General features: G+C 37.8%; 2 pseudogenes; both read right to left on the reverse strand.

Moving 5' to 3' along the window:
• Positions 1–6335: 6335 nt before the first annotated feature.
• Positions 6336–9107, reverse strand: LOC100939895 (ferritin heavy chain-like; annotated as a pseudogene).
• A 2165-nt stretch (positions 9108–11272) lies between these two features.
• On the reverse strand, positions 11273–17988 carry LOC100455572 (ATP-dependent RNA helicase DDX39A-like; annotated as a pseudogene).
• Between the last annotated feature and the right edge of the window lie 1145 nt (positions 17989–19133).

The raw sequence follows: 19133 nt of genomic DNA on the forward strand, positions 1-19133 counted from the left end.
CTTAATTGAGGTTCATCTGATTATTTTCTCATGCATAGACTGGTGTTATGGTTTTAGGGAAGAAAGAGCTGTGTTGATCACATTATATCGAGAATATATATTCTATGAACTTGATCCATCACTGTTGATATTGACCTTGGTCACTTGGCTGAGGTGGCATTTCTCAGGTTTCTTTACTGCAGTTACTTTTTTTTTTTTTTTTTTTTTTTTTTTTGCCCTTTCCACATTGTGCTTTTTGGGAGGAAGGCACTCAGTTGAGCTTGCACTTAGGTGCAGGGAGTCATGCATCCCCTCCTTGAAGGTGAAGTAAATTCTAGTATTTTTATATTAATGAATACTCAGCAATAAAAAGGTAAAAAGGACAGAAAGAAAAGGGAAGGAGCACAACTGAGACAAGGAACAACATAGTTGAACATCACAAACATTAGGATGTGTGAAAGAATCCAGGTACAAACGTGTACATACTGTAAGATTTATTCATGTCAAAAACAGACAAAAATAATCTATGGCAATTAGAAGCAGAACAATGCTTGCATCAAGGGGCAGATGATTGAACTAAAAAGGGGTACCAGGGAAATTTCTGTGGTTGATAAAATGTTCTATGTCTTGATTAGGATGTATTCACAACATTCAGTTAGCTGTAAACTTAAGGTCTTCGTTTTCACTTATGTAAATCATTTCTTAATTGAATTTTTTTTCAAAAAAAGTCTTCTGCATGTAATGTCAAAGAAGTCATTAACAATTCTGGTTAAAAGCAATTTCAGTACAAGCGTTGTTGCAGATGGTTTTTTGGGAGCTTTTAGTTAAATTTCCCTAAAAGACCTTCACAATGAAATGGAGTGAGTGAAAGAACAGCACTTACTGAAGAAGATCACTAATTATACTTGAAAATTAGTGACATTATACTTGAAAATTAGAAGACAGAAACAGAGGACTAAAGATCTACAAAGAACAAAAATCAAACTGCAGGAATATACAGTAACAGTGCTGACCTCATAAAGGAACTAAAAATAGTTTATTGAGCACCTAACTGCTACAGCAATCCAATTGGGAGAAACAAAATGCGAGGAGATGACTAATGTCTGCCAATGCGCTTACCTCTAGACACCAGTCTAGCAATGTAAAAATCTTACATCCTTTTACAGTGATCTTTGGAGATTTGCTAAATCCTTGAAGCACTCTAGTAAGAAATGACCCCTTAAGTGTTATGGCTTTTCAAGGACACTCATAGGTAGTATGGAACTATAATTTTTAAAGCATGTGTAAAAAGACATATAAAACAATATATTGTATAGCACAAAAAATCAGGGCGCAATTCTCACGGTCACTATTTATCAAATGAGTCGGTGGCTGCATCTCATTTTGTCTTCTGTAATTTGAGAAAATCTCTAGAAAACTAACAAGAAAACAGAGAAAATAGTTAAAATAGTTAACAAACTAAACTTCTCTGAGAATATATAAGGAAAATTATCCAGCTTGCTGAAGAAAGGTAAATCACAAAACTTCTTCCTGTTGAAATACAAAAAAGATAGTCTATTCTTCATGGAAATTGGAGTTCTCAGAAAAACTAACCACTCTGGGATTTAGCACTGACCATGAAGCAAAAAATAAAAAAAAAATTGGTGCCTTTACTTTGTATATTTGTCTTTGGATGGGAGAGGATCAGGATGGTTATACAAATTTTTTTTTTCACTACTTCATTTACGTTAAGTCTAGAACTATAAAAAAGAGCTCGGAACAGGGAGTTTGAGGTTCAGAGACTTTAAAAACCACATTTAAAAAATGGTGGGACTAAGTATTTAATTATTAAAGCAAAAACCAGCCTCTGAAGTTTTGAATTAAATGAAAAGAAGTATTAAAATATTAATGCAGAAAATCACATATTCTAGTGAAAAACAAGAAAAATACAGACTTTAATCACACCAACTTTAATTAAATCTTCCTTCTAGCACATCTAGACTTTAAGCAATCACTTATTCTACCAACATTAATTGAGGACACATATTGTTCTCAACACTTGTTTTTCTGTGATGAACAAACGAAATTCCAGCTGTCAAATAATTCATTGTTTGCATTTTTTTGGATTTTTTTTTTTTGCCTTGTTTTTTGGAATAGTATTATTTCAAGACTGGGAGAGAGATAAGATCTCTCAGAATTCCTTCTAATCTCATAATTTTATTAAACATCTTGTTGCCAACTCAAGAGATCAGCATCATAACTCATACACATTGGTAAGAGCTTAAATAAATATATAGTTATTGTTGGGCTTTGAGAAAGGATATTAAATTACATACCAAGGGAGCTAAGGCCAACATAAAGGAACACTTACATCTCTGTTTTCACATTGCATGGGGTTTTTATTCCAAAGAACTCCTGAGCTTAAGCTATTTATTTAAGCATTTCTCCAATATCACAATATCAACTGGTTATTGCATTCTATGTACCTTGATTTTTTCACTATTTAATGAGTATTTTAAGTTGTTTCATGTTAAACTCAACGTGTTTAGATAATTGAACACGTTGTACTCATTTGTACTCAGACAAATGAGGGTTAGTTTTCTTTATATCTCTGTATATATAAGTAAAAATAGAGATAGATGTTTCCTACTAAGAAATGGTAGTGGGGCCTCACCAATCCATAAAATCAGGGAATAATTTTCATTGTAGAAATACATATTGCCTCTAGCTATGAGTCCTCACTTTAATGTGTGAAGTAGAATTTCTATACGGGGAATAAAGAATTGCTGGATCAGATCTTTCCATGAGACTCAAGGATTGAATTTTGTCATAATTCTTTCTGAATCTGCCATTCTTATTTTAGCTAAAATTGTTTTGCCTTGAGTGGAACAGAGCTGGGGAGGCTTAACACATTGTCTGGCACCGTTATTTGGGATTCACTGAAATTCTTTATTTTGATTTTAAATTGTTTCCAAAAATAACTTCAGAGACCATTAGGTAAAATCATCAAAATATTCAATAAGGAAATAATTGCCAGAGTTAAAAGTCAAAGTTCATGTACCCTGGGTCTGGGATGGAAGGTTTTACACACATGCACACACACACACACACACACACACACACGTGCGTATTTGAAAATACTTCCATGATTGGTCATTGCTATCACATAACAGAAAACAGCTGCATTGAGTAAAGTAACAACTGGACAGCCATTGTAACCTTAGCTTTCCATTTGATACTCAGGAGAGAAACCTTCCTCTACATATGATAAAAATTATGACCACTACCATGATTAGTAAAGCAGTGAAGCAGCAAAACAACTCACTTCTCATCTCACAATCTCCACCCTCTGCCCCTTTTGGTCAGTTTTCTCAAGGCCAATATTGCCTATCTCCACAGGGCAACTGGACTATTACATAATAGGCGCTAATACTTGTTGAAGAAAAAAAGTATATGATCTTTTAAAATGCTCATCCCCAGGAAGCCTAACGACTTTAAAATTAAAACAAGGCAGCCATGGAAAAGCTATTATTGGTAGAACTACACAAGTTGACTTTTTTCTTAACTGTATTTATATTCTGGGGTCGATTTGGTAGCCTTAGTCCAAGTGCTCCAATGATAGTTTCAGGGATATTTTCATCTCTCCTCCTCTCTTGCACTGGCTTTTATTTTCAGTACTTCAGTCGGCTTTAGATGACACTTTTATCTGTTAGGGTTTCAAAATACAACAGCTGGCCGGGCGCGGTGGCTCATGCCTGTAACCCCAGCACTTTGGGAGGCGGAGGCGGGCGGATCACGAGGTCAGGAGATCGAGACCATCCTGGCTAACACGGTGAAACCCCGTCTCTACTGAAAATACAAAAGATTAGCCGGGCGTTGTGGCGGGCGCCTGCAGTCCCAGCTATTCTGGAGGCTGAGGCAGGAGCATAGCGTGAACCCAGGAGGCGGAGCTTGCAGTGAGCCAAGATCGCGCCACTGCACTCCAGCCTGGGCGACAGAGCGATACTCCGTCTCAAAAACAAGCAAACAAACAAAAAACACTATTGTGATTTCTAATACCGAAGACTAATTTTATTTTTAAAGTTTGTATAAATAGAAATTATATAGCATGTATTTTCTTTCACGCCTGGCTTCTTTCAGTCATTATTCTGCTTTTGGCATTTATCCGTGTTACTGCTTTTAGTTGTAGTGTATTTATTATCCTTACTATATAGTATTCTATTATATGAATATAACAATATTCTTTTCTTAATTCTATTGTTGATAAAGCTTTTTAGGGTTATTTTCCATTTGGGGATATTGCAAGTAGTGCTATGATGAACTTCCCTCTATTTTTGCTTTTCACTTTTTGCACACAGGTGAACATTTCACTGGATAAACACATAGTAGTAGAATTCTAGGTCATAGAGTATGTAATTGTTTAGCTTTAATAGATATCAGCAGCCATTTGTTTACATTGGTCATTGTAATTTACCCTCTTACCAACAGTGAATGAGAATATCAATTGCTCCATTTACTTGCCTACTTTTGGTATTTTGGGTCTCGTTTTGTTTTGTCCTGGTTGTTTGGCTTTGAATTCTAGTAGGCATGAAGTGTTATCTCATTGTGATTTTATTTGCATTAGGCTAATGATTAATGAAGAGATCATGCTTTCATATGTTCATTGGATGATAAAATTTCCTTTTTATGCTAAATATCTGTTAAATGTCTTGGTATTTATATTACCAATTCTGATTGTCAGTTGTTTTCTTATTGCTCTTTAGGAGTTATTTATATATTCTTGGACATAAGCCTTTCATTGAATTATGTGTATTGCTAAATCTCATGCTCTGTGATTTGTAATTTCACTCAATTAATAATGTCTTCCGATAAATAATTTTTATATTTATTAAACTTCATCAATCTTCATTGTCAGTGTTTTTATTTTCTCTTTAAGAAAATTTTGCTTACACAATGGTTACAGAATATTTTCCTACATGCAAAGTTTTTTATTTTTTTACTTTCCTCATGTGTATTTAAAATCTATCTGAAATTGACTTTTAAGTATAGTCCAGTATATACTATACTGATTGTGTATACATGGTAGGAGTCAAGACCATTCTGTTCTCTAAAGCTGTTCTACCCATTTATTCATGTATTTTATTATGAATAATGAATAGTAAATTTCTTTATTGAGAATAATTACATTTATTCAAACTGCATTCTTCCCCTATTTCACAGCATATCATAAAACAATCAACCTTGTGTATATCATCTATATCTAAATTATGTATTATTCCATTAGTATGTAATCCATTTTTAAGTGTCATGTGGTTTAATATTAAGTCTTACTATTTGATGTTGTAAGATTTCAATTTTGTTTTCTTCTTCAAGATTAGTCTTGGTTACTTGGGACCCTTCATCAGTACTCTATAAACATTTGAAAGTTCTTAGCCAGGCCTGGTGGCTTGTGCCTATAATCTCACCTACATGAGAGGATTGATTGAGCCTAGGGGGTTCAAGTCTGCAATAAGCTACGATTGCGCTACTGCACTCCAGCCTCAGTGATAGAGTAAGAACGTCATCTGTAACAAAAAAAAGATATTTCTTGTTATTATCTACAAAAGAAATAACAGAAAACTTGCTAGAATTTAGATTAGAATTTGATTGGTTTTACAGATAAATTTTAGAACAAACTGATAGCTTTACATGTTGAAACTTTTAATCCATAAACAGCAGAACACAGCATTTATTCCTCATTATTTCTAGACATTTGATTTTCTTGTTATTATAAACTGTTCTTGTAAACTTTCATTTAATAAAGGATTATATTTATTTGACAGATACAGAATATTCAGATTTTCTATTTCTTCTGAGTTTATTTAGTATTATAAAAATTGCAATCTTTCTCACTGTATTACTGATATTGCCTGATATTAACTGACTATACTAATTCCTTTAAAAAATAGTGTTTGTTACATTTTTATCCATTCCTCTATTTTCCTTTCAAATCATTATATATAGGGTCTGTATCCTAAAATTTAAGGGTTTATGGCTATGTAAGCCACATATAGGGGTTGTTATTGTTTATTGCTACTGTTTTCATCCAGACTGTTAATCTTTTTTTTAATTGGATAATTTAGGCCATTTATATTTAATGTAATACTGATATATTTAAGTTATAGCTCACATTTTACTATTTGATATGTATTTTCTCATCTTTTTTCTGTTTAATCTTCTTATTTTAGAGTATTTTTAATTAATACATTTATTTTAAAACTAACCCATAAAAATTGCATATATTTATCATGTACAACATCATGTTTTGAAATATGTACACATTATGGAATGGCTAAATTGAGCTAATTAACATATGCATTACCATATGTATTTATTTCGTTTGTGTATGTGGTGAAAACACATAAAATCTCTCTTAGTAATTTTCAAGAATACAATACATTATTGTTAACTATCATCAACATGTTGTACAATCAATCTCTCAAACTTACTGCTCTAACTGAACTAAAATTTTGTATCTTTTGACCATCTGCCCAAACACTTCTGCCCCCAGCCCTCGATGTCCACCATTTTACTCTCTGCTTCTATTAGTTCAACTTTTAAAAATTCCCCATAAAAGTGATATCATGTGGTATTTGTCTTTCCTTCTGGCTTATTTCAGTTAACATAATGTCCTCCAGGTTCATTCATGTTGTTGCAAATTACAAGATTTCCTTTGTTTTAAAGGCTAAACAGTACTCCATTGTGGATATATTATTATTTCTTGTTTAATTGCTCAATATTGATATTGACATTGAATATTTTTCAAGATTGACTTGCATTATTTTTACTATTTTCAGTGATTTCCCCAAAGATTAAAACATAATTTTTATCTATTATAGGTCAATGCATCAGTTATTTTACTAATCTATATTTAGTTATATTATTTATAATATACTAATGTATATCAATCATTTTGCTTCCCACACAACTCTTTAGAACTCAAAAAACCTTGTAACTGCATTTAACACCTCATTTTTGGTGTTAATGTTAGTTGTTCATATATTTAAATCATCATATCAGATTATATTTTTATTGTTTTATAGTAAATATTAGTTTATATTTTCTCATGTTTACATCTTCTCTTACTCTTCATTCCCTCTTACATTTTCATGTTTCCATCATGTTTTGTCATTTTTGTGAATGACTCTTATTTTTATTCTGTCTAAAACAAATCTTAATGAGAATAATTATTTTGATTTTTGTTAACCATATCCCTTTTATTTTTAGTTCTTTTCTTTTTATTTTCCACTCATTTTTTAGTCTGGAAATTTTTCAGTGATTTATTTTTCAGTTCACCAATTCCCTCTTCTACTACATCCTAGCTACTGTGAGCTCATCTTTTAACTTCTTAATTTCCATTATTACATTTTTCAATTCTAAGATTTGTATTGTTATTTCCTGAATTCTACATTATGGAGCATACTAGTCTTGGTTATTTTTGTATCTGTTTTTCATACTTCTATTAACTGGATCATTGGTAACAAGTTTGCTTCTTATTTAATTTTTTCTTGAGTATTAAATATTACATATGAAAAATCAGGGAGACTCTGGATTGTTCTCCTCCTCCAGAAAGGTTGCAACATGTCCTCTGATGGTGAGATTCAGTCAAGGCATATCATCTTAATCTAATTTAGGACAAGGCTAACTTAAGCTAGGTTAGAATGTGTTTAAGGCTCTGTCTCCTTGTAGCTTACACTCATTCCTAGGACACTGCCCTCCAGTTGGTCGACCTGAAATCCTGAGGTTTCTTCCGTCACGGTTCTTGATCATGATTATTGTCTCTAAATATTTCCAGAAAATTCCATTATGTTTTTCAGTGGCTTTCTGATGAGCTTCTTATCCCTGTTTAGAATTCAGCAAACGCCTCTAGGGGAGAAAGAAATGTCCTAATTCTTTATCTCTCTTTTCTCAACAATAACTTGATTTCACATATCAGCTGTTTTGAAGTCACAAACTTTAGCTTATTCCTCTTTAGTCCTGTGAGATTAACAAATAGTCTGCTGATTTCTCTGCTTCTTTTCTTTTTTTGCAGGGGTGTACAAATCAAAGGAAGGAATGGTACAAATCAAAGAACTTAAGTGGATTGTTTTGGTACAACTTATAGAAAAGGTAAAGGAAACCCCAACATGCATACACTGCCTTGGTGACCAGGAAGTCACCCCACGGCTATGGGGAAATTAGCCTGATGCTTAGCTTTCATTATCACTGTCTCCCAGGGTGTGCTTGTCAAAGAGACATTCTGCCAAGCCAGATTCGGGTGCTCCCATCTTGCGCAAGTTGGTCACGTGGTCACCCAATTCTTTGATGGCTTTCACCTGCTCATTCAGGTAATGTGTCTCAATGAAGTCACATAAATGGGAGTCATTTTTGTCAGTGGCCAGTTGGTGCAGTTCCAGTAGTGACTGATTCACATTTTTTTTCCAAATGTAATGCACACTCCATCGCATTCAGCCTGCTCTCCCAGTCATCACAGTCTGGTTTCTTGATATCCTGAAGGAAGATTCGGCCACCTCATTGGTTCTGCAGCTTCATCAGTTACTCAGCATGTTCCCTCTCCTCATGAGATTGGTGAAGAAAGTATTTGGCAAAGTTCTTCAAAGCCACATCATCGCGGTCAAAGTAGTAAGACATGGACAGGTAAACGTAGGAGGCGTAGAGCTCCAAGTTGATCTGGCGGTTGATGGCGGCCTCTGAGTCCTGGTGGCAGTTCTGGCGCACCTGCGAGGTGGACGCGGTCGTCATGGCGGCGACTAAGGAGAGGCGGCGGCGGCGGCGGCGGAGGCTGCGCGGCGCTGGAGCGGCGGCAGGGGCCTTGGGGCAGTCCCAGGGCGCGGTGAAGAGGTGACGGAGGGCTGGCTGTGGGCGGTCGGCCGGCCGGGTGGGGGACGAGCGCCGGGTTCCGTCCAAGCACTGTTGAAGCAGGAAACCCTGACGACTCTCGGCGAAGAACGTCTCTCTCTGCTTCTTATTTGTATTTCTTTACTTAAAACGTTGGCTTCTAATTTGTGGACCAATTTAAAAATGCCCAAAGGAGGGTGACTCTTAGAGTGACCTTGTAAGTCTCTGAGTTTTTTTTTTTTCTGCAAACCCCTCATCTTTCAATTTCTAGTTGCTTTGGCAGCTCTCCGCTGTATTCAAACAAATGGTTTAGTCAAATTTTTCTCTTTGTTTTCAAGTTGGCTTATTGGTCTTCTGTAAGCTACTCCATAATGAATGGAAGCTGAAATTTCAAGGAATAGTTGATAAATAAAAATGTTGTATAATTGTTGCAATTATTACTGTTGTTGATGCATTATTATTTTTTTAATTCCATGGAACCAAAGCTTCTACACTGTTTTCACTAGGCAAGGGTAAGTGGCAATTGACTACCAAAAGTTGAAAACCCTTATCTGTTACAGGTGTTCTGGTATTTGAGGTGGGCATTAGCTTTTAGTAGGGCATGCAGCATATCTCAAATACAATAGCTTCCTGTGAATACCTCATCACCAGTCACCAGTATTGCCATAAAATCTAAAAAATTCAGCTTTTTTGTTTTTTTAATGTAGCTAATATTTGGCCGTCTATAAAAGTCAGATGTATAATCTTTGCACATCCCCAAAACATTTTATGCTGTATTTATCAATATGAAATATATAATTTTTAATTAAAAATACAAATCTCATACTCCTCAATTAATCTATATTTAAAACTTTATTTTTTCACAGATTGATAGAGAAAACTTTTTGCCCTTTAGTCCATGTGCCAAAATACTTCTGGGTATAAAAATAGTTCTATTTCATCAGTGATTAACATATACAATATATTATAGAAAAATCTTTTCTATATTTTACCTGGCATGTGTATTTACATAATATCCAAAACTTTTCACTGGGACAATTTTTTTGTCATCTTGAGAATGTGTGTAAATATCACTGAGTGAAATCAATTGCTTTAAACTATAATGTGATGCAACTATGTGAAGTGGCTGGTTTAGTAAAATGTAGTTTTAATATGAATTAATAGAAGTAGAGTGCCAGAACAAGAGATGTGCAGATCCTGGCTATGTTCTGTTGTGATCAGGACTTATTTCAATTTTGGTACTCTGCTTTAAACATCATACATTAAAGGAAATATCAATTATAACATTGCACACAGTGTCACTAGGATAGTGAAAGGCTCTTAAACACTGTTTGAGAAGAAGAATTCACAGGACTGAAATGAAGACAAGATTTGTCAAGTAACACATTTTCTAATATTTAGAAGTCTATAACACACAGGCTTAAGAGACATCCTGGGTCATTATGGAGGAAAAAATCCCAACTGGTCAACATATGAGTGAAAAACATTTTAATAACTGGAATTGTACTGTCACAGATAAATTAATATAGGAAGTAAAAAATGTACAAACAATTAAAAATATTTGATGATTTCATAGAGATGGTATCAAGGGGATAAAAACATCCTACCAGGAATAATCTAGGTGATTTCTAAGACTTCTTCCAATTCTAAAACTCTGAGATTAAACAACGTTGTATAAAGTCAGATCTCTGCTTTTCTTTCTCATTTAATATCTTAAAATTCATTTATGTGGAACATCAAACATTGAACTGATTTGTCTCTTACGATTTGGGGGAAGGATTGAAATTTGAAAAAGGATAATATGTATAATTTTATTATATCATAGTATTTAGCTCAAAAAATTTCTGCTGTACAATCATTTCTGTAACTAGCAATAATAAAGGAGATAGGACCCATGGTTCAAGATCTTAAATCAAGCTAAATTTCCTGTCACAAGGCTGGCTTTTCCTTCTGTGCCTAATAATATGTTCATCATTTCCTTCTGAGACCTCACCAGGGGCATGTTTAACATTCATATTTCTGCCAAGCTGTCATGTTTTATCTCAGATGCTGTAAGCTTTCTCTACCGTGTTCCTCACAGCCATCTGAATTCTCACCAGAATTGCTTTTCACTCCACATTGCCACAAATCATTTCTTTGAGGCAATCTGGGTTTTCTCTATCATGGTCCCCAAAATTCTTCCAGCCTCTGCCCATTAATCAGTCTCAAAACCACTTCCATATTTTTAAGCATTTGTTACAGCAGCACCTCATTTCCTGGTACCCAAACCTGTCGTTTCTTGGGGCTGCCATAGCTAAGTACCACAAACAGGGTGGCTTAAAGCAACAGGAACTTACTCTTTCACAGTTCTGGAGGCCAAAAGTCTGAAGCCAGGGTGTTGGCAGGGTCATTTTCCATCTGGAGACTTTGACGGAGAATCTGTTCCATGCCTTTTGGGTTACAATGCCTCTGTTCCAAGGCGTTTCTTGGTTTGCAAATCTATCGCTCCAATTTCTGCCTTCACGGCCTTCTTCCCTGTGTGTCTTTGTCTCTGTGAACGTCTCCTCTTAAAAGAACACAAATCATTGAATTTGAGGCCCATCTAATCCAGTATGACCTCATCTGAATTAATTATATCTGCAAAGACCTTATTTCCAAATAAGGTCACATTCTGAGGTTCCAGGTAGATGTGAATTTGGGAAGGACACTATTCAATCCACTGTATAGGTTCTGTGTTCCTTAAGGTCTGTACCATGTGTGGTTCTAGAAGTCAACACAGTGCCTGGCACCTAGAATGAATGAATGATTTAGTGAATTTCCTCCATCACTAACTCTGTCAAATAAGAACAGTTAAGTGTCAAAGTTGAGGTGGATACATTAAATAATGCCCACTTTATTTGAGCAAGATTTAAGAGTCAGCCTTGACTTTCAATTCTCTTACGGGCCACATAAGCGTTGCACATCACACTGGGGTCTAATCTCACTTGTCTGATTGTTCCCAAATAAGCTTGCTTGAGAAAAACGTCCACTCCATCTACTGAGATAGAAGTTTGCCATTTGCAGTTGAATCTATGCTATTCCGGAAAGATCTGTATCACATTCTTTACTCTGGTCCCTCCTACAAGAGAGGATCCTACTAGATCATCAACATTTCTGTATATTAGGGATGTAGCTGTGTGACCTCAGTAAGCCACTTAATCTTTTTTGGCTCTGTTGTTTTGTAAAATGGGATTATTAATGGTACCTACTTTGTAAGGTTGCTATAAGCATGAAATAAGTTAATTTCATAAAGTACTCAAAACTGTGTCTGGCACAGAGTAAATACATGTTTGTTTAATAAATAGTATTTAATGTCAATCAATCAAAATCAATGAAGTTTCTCTATAAACAAAGTATTAAGCAGCTACCAAGTTCTCAAAAGGGGTTGGCTGTTTTTATAATTTTCTTAGAGACATAGCAACTTAGAACTGGTTTCATCAAGGTAGTTACTAAATTCAGCGACATGAAGGAAAATTTTCTGAGAAGCATTTTCCTGGCTAAGCTTAAAGGTCTGCCTCTCAAACACTTCTGTTTTGGAGATATGACATTTTATAGCATGAATGGAAAAAATTGTCTGGGAGTTATAGTGTTTTTTTAACATAACACTCACTATTGTACCTCACATTTTACGGTTTACAGAATGTTTGTTTTAATTTGTCAGTAGGGTTGCAGAAAGTATAACCAACGTGCATCCTGATTTGTGAATCGCGTGTAATCTGAGAGCATCTGAAAGCCTGTTGGTGTCCTTTTCTTGGCTCATGGCTCACATACTCCCTTGAAGGGCTGTCAAAGTTGGCATGGCTTAAATGTCATTTTTTAAATTACTAAGGATTTAAAGTCAGGCTAAGGTTTTGTGTGTGTGTGTGTGTGTGCATGCATGTGTGTATGTGTTGAAGATGAAAGAGTTTAGCAAATATCAGTTTATTGACTATGAAAATGTACCCAGACTTCACTTAAACCACTTTTCTCACCCACCCATAGAACTGTTTCAATCAAGTTCAATCAAGGTGACACTAATGAGCTAACAGTCTTCCAGGTAGGAGTGACATTGACATCAGAAACATTCTATAGATCTTAGCCTCACTTTCTTATATGCATCCCCTCCCCCATCTTTTGTCTCTTTCCAGAGCCTGAAATCTGTTATTATTCCTCTTGGGAGGTCCGTTTACATTGAACACACATCTGGCTTAATTAGGTTGACAGCTGCTACAGGTACCGTTGGACAAGGTCCAGCCATCTCAGTGCATTCCCATTTACTTGACAGCTTAACCTTTCACAATCTCATCTTCAGAGTGCAAATGAACTTGAGAGATGTACTTTTATTATTTGTTAATACATGCTCATTTTCTACCTTGCCACCAAAATCGTAATCAACAGAGACCACACTAAAAAGTAAAGGGTGTTTCCCTAATGCCAACTGGTGAACTGCAAAGACCAAACTACCCAAACCTATGAAAACTTGGCAAAAAAGCATAATAAGAAGTGGTCCAGGGCAGTTGGAGAAAAGGCTGAGAAAACAATCCCACTTTCAAGGCTTATGGCTTGAGTTTGCTTATATAAAATCTTTAGGCAGTAAAAAGTGATTATAGTTATTTCTGCCTTCAGCCACAGCCAACAAAGAAGGTGGTCTTCAGATTCCCCACATACACTGATGTTTTTCATCTACACTGTTGTACTTCTAGCAATGGAGTGACCAAACATTTTGCACGTGCATACAGGAATAATCTGTTTGTTGCAAAGCCACTTGGTCTGTGTTTTAAACCACCTGCCTTAAATGCCTTTGCAGTTGTTTTAATTAATTCATGCATAATTTTTTTCCACTAGAGCTTCATGTAGAAACAGCATTGAGAATAACAACTACTCTTAGCTGCCTCAACCCAAGCCCGAGCCCAAATTAATAAAAGTAAAGTCAATTCCAAAAGTCCCTTCCAAAGAAAGGTGGTTAGCTTTTTCGTACCATATTTACTTAGAGCAGGAAAGTCCTTTATTTAACAAATCACTATTTGACTTCCTGGAAGTTTAGATGTTTGATTATCTGTGGCGATTGTGTTTTCCCAAGAAGCAACACCTTTGGGAGTCCAGAGGACAAAAGGAAACTGAGGGTCATTCCGTTTTCCTGGACCATGATTTTCCTTTGGTTATTATTTTGAATCATTATAGCTAAATTGTTTTTCTTCTCCAAGAACTAAAAGTAGATCTACCATTCAATCTAGCAATCTTACTAGTATCTGCCCAAAGAAAAAGACATCATTATATCAAAAGAACACCTGCATGCATATGTTCATTACAGCACAGTACACAATTGCAAAGACATGGAACCAACATAAGTGTACATCAGATGATTTTTGAATAAAGAAAATATGATATGTACACCATGGAATACTACACAGCCATAAAAAAGAATAAAATAATGTCTTTTGCAGCAACTTAGATAGAGCTGTAGGCCATTATTCTAAGTGGAGTAACTGAGTAAGAGAAAAACCAAATATGTTCTCATAAGTGAGAGCTAAGCTATGGGTGGGCAAAGGCAAACAGAGTGGTACAATACATACAGAGTGGTATAATACATACAGAGTGGTATAATGGACATTGCAGACTGCAGACTCAGAAGGGAGGCAGTGGAGGGGCATGAGGGAACATTTACACTGGCATCCTTCTCCTTCAGTGCTAACTTTCAGTCACAATAGAACACCTTGAGCTCAGGGAAACTGAGGGCACTCTTCCTCAAAGCAGCCAGAGTTGCAAGGTCTGAATGGTCATCAGATTCACCTTTCTGGGTAAATAGATGGCACCTCGTAACTATGAAATGATGATGTTTATTAAGAAGAGGTGGAGGTGCAGTGTGAAGCTCTCCTGAGTGCACCATGGTTTTTGGCAGCACTTCAGAGGCGAGGATGGCTGCCCTAGGTCAACCTGGCTGGTGTCAGAATAGGTTTTGCCTTTAGGACAGACTAGGATACCTTCAAGGCAGCCAGGAGTGAAGCTGTCTCCCTCTTGCTTTCAAGTGACTGACGGGAACGATTTGGGGCCCTATACTGAACTCCCACCCAGCCATCTGCCCACACCAAGCCCTGGTGCTGGGAACAGCATCTCCTGGCCTCCTGGAGCAAACTTACCCAGAGAAAATAAGGGCTAGGGCTCCTGGGATACCAACAAAATCCCAAAGATAAAATATTCAGGCACTTAATTCTGGTATATAGTATGTATAAATAATCATATTTCTTAGAGATGCTTATCTGCAATAAGGAAAAAAACTTACTTTTGTACAAAACCATTTTACCTACCACTACGATGTTTCTCACAATGTATTGGTAGATGTCAAACAATAAAGAAGCAAGATTAGAAAAAGTTTTATCATCTTTGCTGCCCCACCAGTGCATTAAACAAACAAGAACATTTAGCATATTTAAGAAGTGTATTAGCAATTAACTATTGTGTGTGCTTTGATCCATTTCCTAAAATCAAACAAAAAATCAGATATGCAGTTGAGCAAGCAAGAAATCAATTTGTGCTGCTTCAAATTTCATGGAGATGGTCATCAAATTTGTGCCCTTGATCAAACACTACAAAATAAGTACTTTTTCTTTTTTCTTTTATAAATCTGTATACCACTCAGGTCAAACGCCTGTTTAATTTATAGAAATATAAATAAATAACCATACAATAAAATTTTATGATCTAATCACACCGTGCTCTGGATGTTAGTCATAGGCCACTGTGCTTTCTGCCCACTGTAAATCACTCAGCACAACGGCTGACTTATTTACCACAAACCGTTTTAACAAATGTAGTCCTGTCTTTCCCTCCATATTAATTAATACACATAACAAAGGATAACGCTATCCCTAGGACAACAAAACCCTTTTGTTCCCTGAAGCCTCCAGGCGTCCACCGAGGCCCCTTTGTAGGTGCTTTCTCCTCGCTGATTAAAGGAGATATTTTGTGTGTTCCAGTAAGAACTGGGAGAGTAATCCTGCACCTGTTGGAGGCTTAGGAAACTGGTGAGTAAACCTCTCAAACCTCCATGGCTGACTCAGTTTTCTCAGCCTGGAGGACTGGCAGAGAGCTTCCCAAAACTGAAAAGATGTTTCTTGAAGCTTTCCTCATGTCACCTAGAGCCACTCCCATTGCACTTCTGAGAGCTTCGTCCTAATTTTCGGTTACTCATTTTTTTAAAAAGGCTTTGACAGTCAGATCCAACAAGTAAGTAGAAAGCATCCAATTTCAGTGTGAAAAATACAGCAAAAAAAGAGGCTATTTGATTTATTTTAGATCAAACATCCAGTTATTTGGAAATATCTATTTTTGACTAAATTTTTATTCTCATCCAGATGTTTGGCATTTTTGTAGACATGGATTAAGTGCCTGCATTGTATTAAAAAGACCCATTTCAAAAGGAAAAATGATATAATATTCTTGTAAATTCGAGTAAACCAAAAGATTGGCTTCTTTCTTAGCACAATCAAAACAAACTTTCCTCACCTCCCTTATAACCTCACATCCTAAAGGGAAGGGGGAGATATCTATAAACTATCTGGGTTTTTTTCCCATAATAATATTCTTACACAAATCTGCAGCTTTTGGACAGTCCAAAGAGAGACCCACCTGGCACACAGAAAGCCACACACGGACAGCAGGACCACTCCAGGCCGTCGAGGCCCATGGTTGGGACTCTGCTCACCATACGTGGAGATGTTGCTTTCCTCCAGAAGCTCTGTCGCATTAACTTCAAACCGGTCTTGGATGTCATTGAGGACTTTGGCATCATTCTCCTCAGACACAAAAGTGATGGCCACGTCTTTAGTGCCAAAGCAACCTACACAGGCCACTGGGTGGAGGTAGGTGTCCGAGTCTTCAGGCATGCCATAGTTAAGACGATGTTGAATCACTCAATTCCTACAATGGTTAGGAAGTGATTGAAAGTGAATACAGGGACTCTGAGCAAACCTGCTGAGATATAGGCTTGGGGCTGCCTCAGTAAATTCCTCCAGTGAAGTGGATGGGATCATGGTGTGGATGATGACAAAAGAGTAGAAGAGAAGTTATCGACAGATTTGCACAGAAGCCATCAAAGATTTTATAAATAAAGAAAAATGTCTGCAGCCAGTGGTTTATGCCAAATATCTTCCCAAGCCTCCATATCCCTGTGGATGCTGCAACTGACTGCAAACAGATTGATGTCCACCAGGATCCACTGCTGGAAATCCTTGGACTGCTGATAGCATGACAGGCATTCCTCCTGGGCATGGCCAGGAAGTTCTGCTCCATGAGGAGCTGGGCCGGGGACATGCAGGGCTGCACCGGCTTGATGAAGATTGCCACCTGTTTAAATTCCAGCATGTCCAGGAGATAGAAAAGTTTGCGGTTCTTCTCAGTGTCCTTGAGCTTGAGGTAGTACTGCTGCAGTGTGTGCAGCGTGCACTTGGTCTCATCATCCACAAACACCTCCATGGGATCCTGCGTGGACTCCCTGCACACAGGCCAGATCTCCTTGCTCAGGGTGGCACTGAACGTGATTCACTGCTTCTGCTGGAACATCAGGTGGGAGGCCTCCCACATGTCCCACCACATGTCCAGCCACCCCAGTATCTCACCCAGCACAAAGTGCTTCACATTCTTCAGGTTGAGGCTCCTGTTCTGCACAAGTGCCACGATCTGACCTGGGGTCCCCACCATGACATGAGGACAGTTCGTCAACAATTCTTCATTCTTCTTGATGAATGAAGCCTCCGAAAGACATGGACACCTTGACACTGGGCATCTACTTGGAGAAGTGCTCATTCATACTCCTTGCTGATCTGGAAGGCCAGCTCCCCTGTGTGGCACAGATGAGGACTGTCACCTGTCAGCTGACAGGCCGGATCTGCTGCACAGTGGCCGGCACAAAGACCGCTGTCTTGCCCTTCCCAGATTTGGCCTGGCACTGGATGTCCATACCCAGGGTGGCCTGGAGAATGCACTCATGCTGGACCTCAGGAGCTCCAGTTTCAGCAGAAAGTCCCAGAAACCAGAGCTGTGGATGGAAACATAGGATCCCTTGACATCTTTCTTATGGAGAACCAGAGTGCTCCCTGGAGAAGCATGGGGCTCTTCTTCATAATCCAAAAGCTCATTTTCCACATCCTGTTCTGCCATCTTGCTGAGAGCAGAGAGAGGCAGGGCCCTGGTTCCTCATTCTCCTCCACATGCCACGAGGGGATGCAGTTGCTAATTGTTTGCATCTATTATAAGAATTACCAGCTAATGGCCAGGTACTGTGACTCTTGCCTGTAATCCCACCACTTTGGGAGGTTGAGGCGGGTGCATCATGAGGTCAGGAGATGGAGACCATCCTGGCTAATGCGGTGAAACCCCGTCTCTACTAAAAATACAAAAAATTAGCCGGGCCTGGTGGCGGGTGCCTGTAGTCCCAGCTACTCGGGAGGCTGAGGCAGGAGAATGGCGTGAACCCAGGAGGCGGAGCTTGCAGTGAGCCCAGATCGCGCCACTGCACTCCAGCCTGGGCAACAGAGCAAGACTCTGCCTCAAAAAAAAAAAAAAAAAAGAATTACCAGCTAATTAAAAAAAATAAAATAAACAACCAGACTGAGAAGTTAGGCAGGGATGGAGCTGGCGAGACTCCTCAGAAAGCAGCCCCTGTCAACAGGAACCATCCTGCAAGCCCTCCTACTTTGGCTGTGAATTGAGGGGATGCAATTCCCAAGGTCATTGCCATACCAATGAGTAGAGGGTGCAGATGGAATCTGGCTACTAGCTCTGCAGGGGTTAGAGGACAAAGCTTGAACCCTGTGGCAACAACATCACACAGGCAGACCTTTAAAAGACTATTAAGGTATTTCACTCTGGGGACTGGGTGTCTGAATTGGGGTGGTGCTGACGGACACAGTGAGAAGTGATCTGTTTAAAACATAAGCTGGGCAAAGAGTTAAGAGTGTTTTCTAGGCATTTTGGCCTAAGCAGCATTGTAAATGGTGTGAACTTGGGAATACAAGAGGAGGAACAAGAATGTGAGTAAAAAACAAACAAAACCAAAGGTCAGCTTGGCACAGGCTTAATTTGGGTTACCTGCAGACATCTACAGAGGACGTGAGCAGGTGAAACTCTGAGGCTCCACACCAAGGGTGACGGCAGAGCTGAGATGTGAGTCTGGTGCATGAATGCAATTTAAAATGATAGGTCTTCATTCAGCCTTAGGTTATAAGGATAGAAAAGGGAAGAGAAACAAAGATTGGGTGCCACAGTGCTCTGACATTTCAAAGTCAGGAAGAAGAGTAGGAATC

This window comes from Pongo abelii, chromosome 14 (genome assembly GCF_028885655.2).
Source record: "Pongo abelii isolate AG06213 chromosome 14, NHGRI_mPonAbe1-v2.0_pri, whole genome shotgun sequence".
Taxonomy (NCBI): Eukaryota; Metazoa; Chordata; class Mammalia; order Primates; family Hominidae; genus Pongo; species Pongo abelii.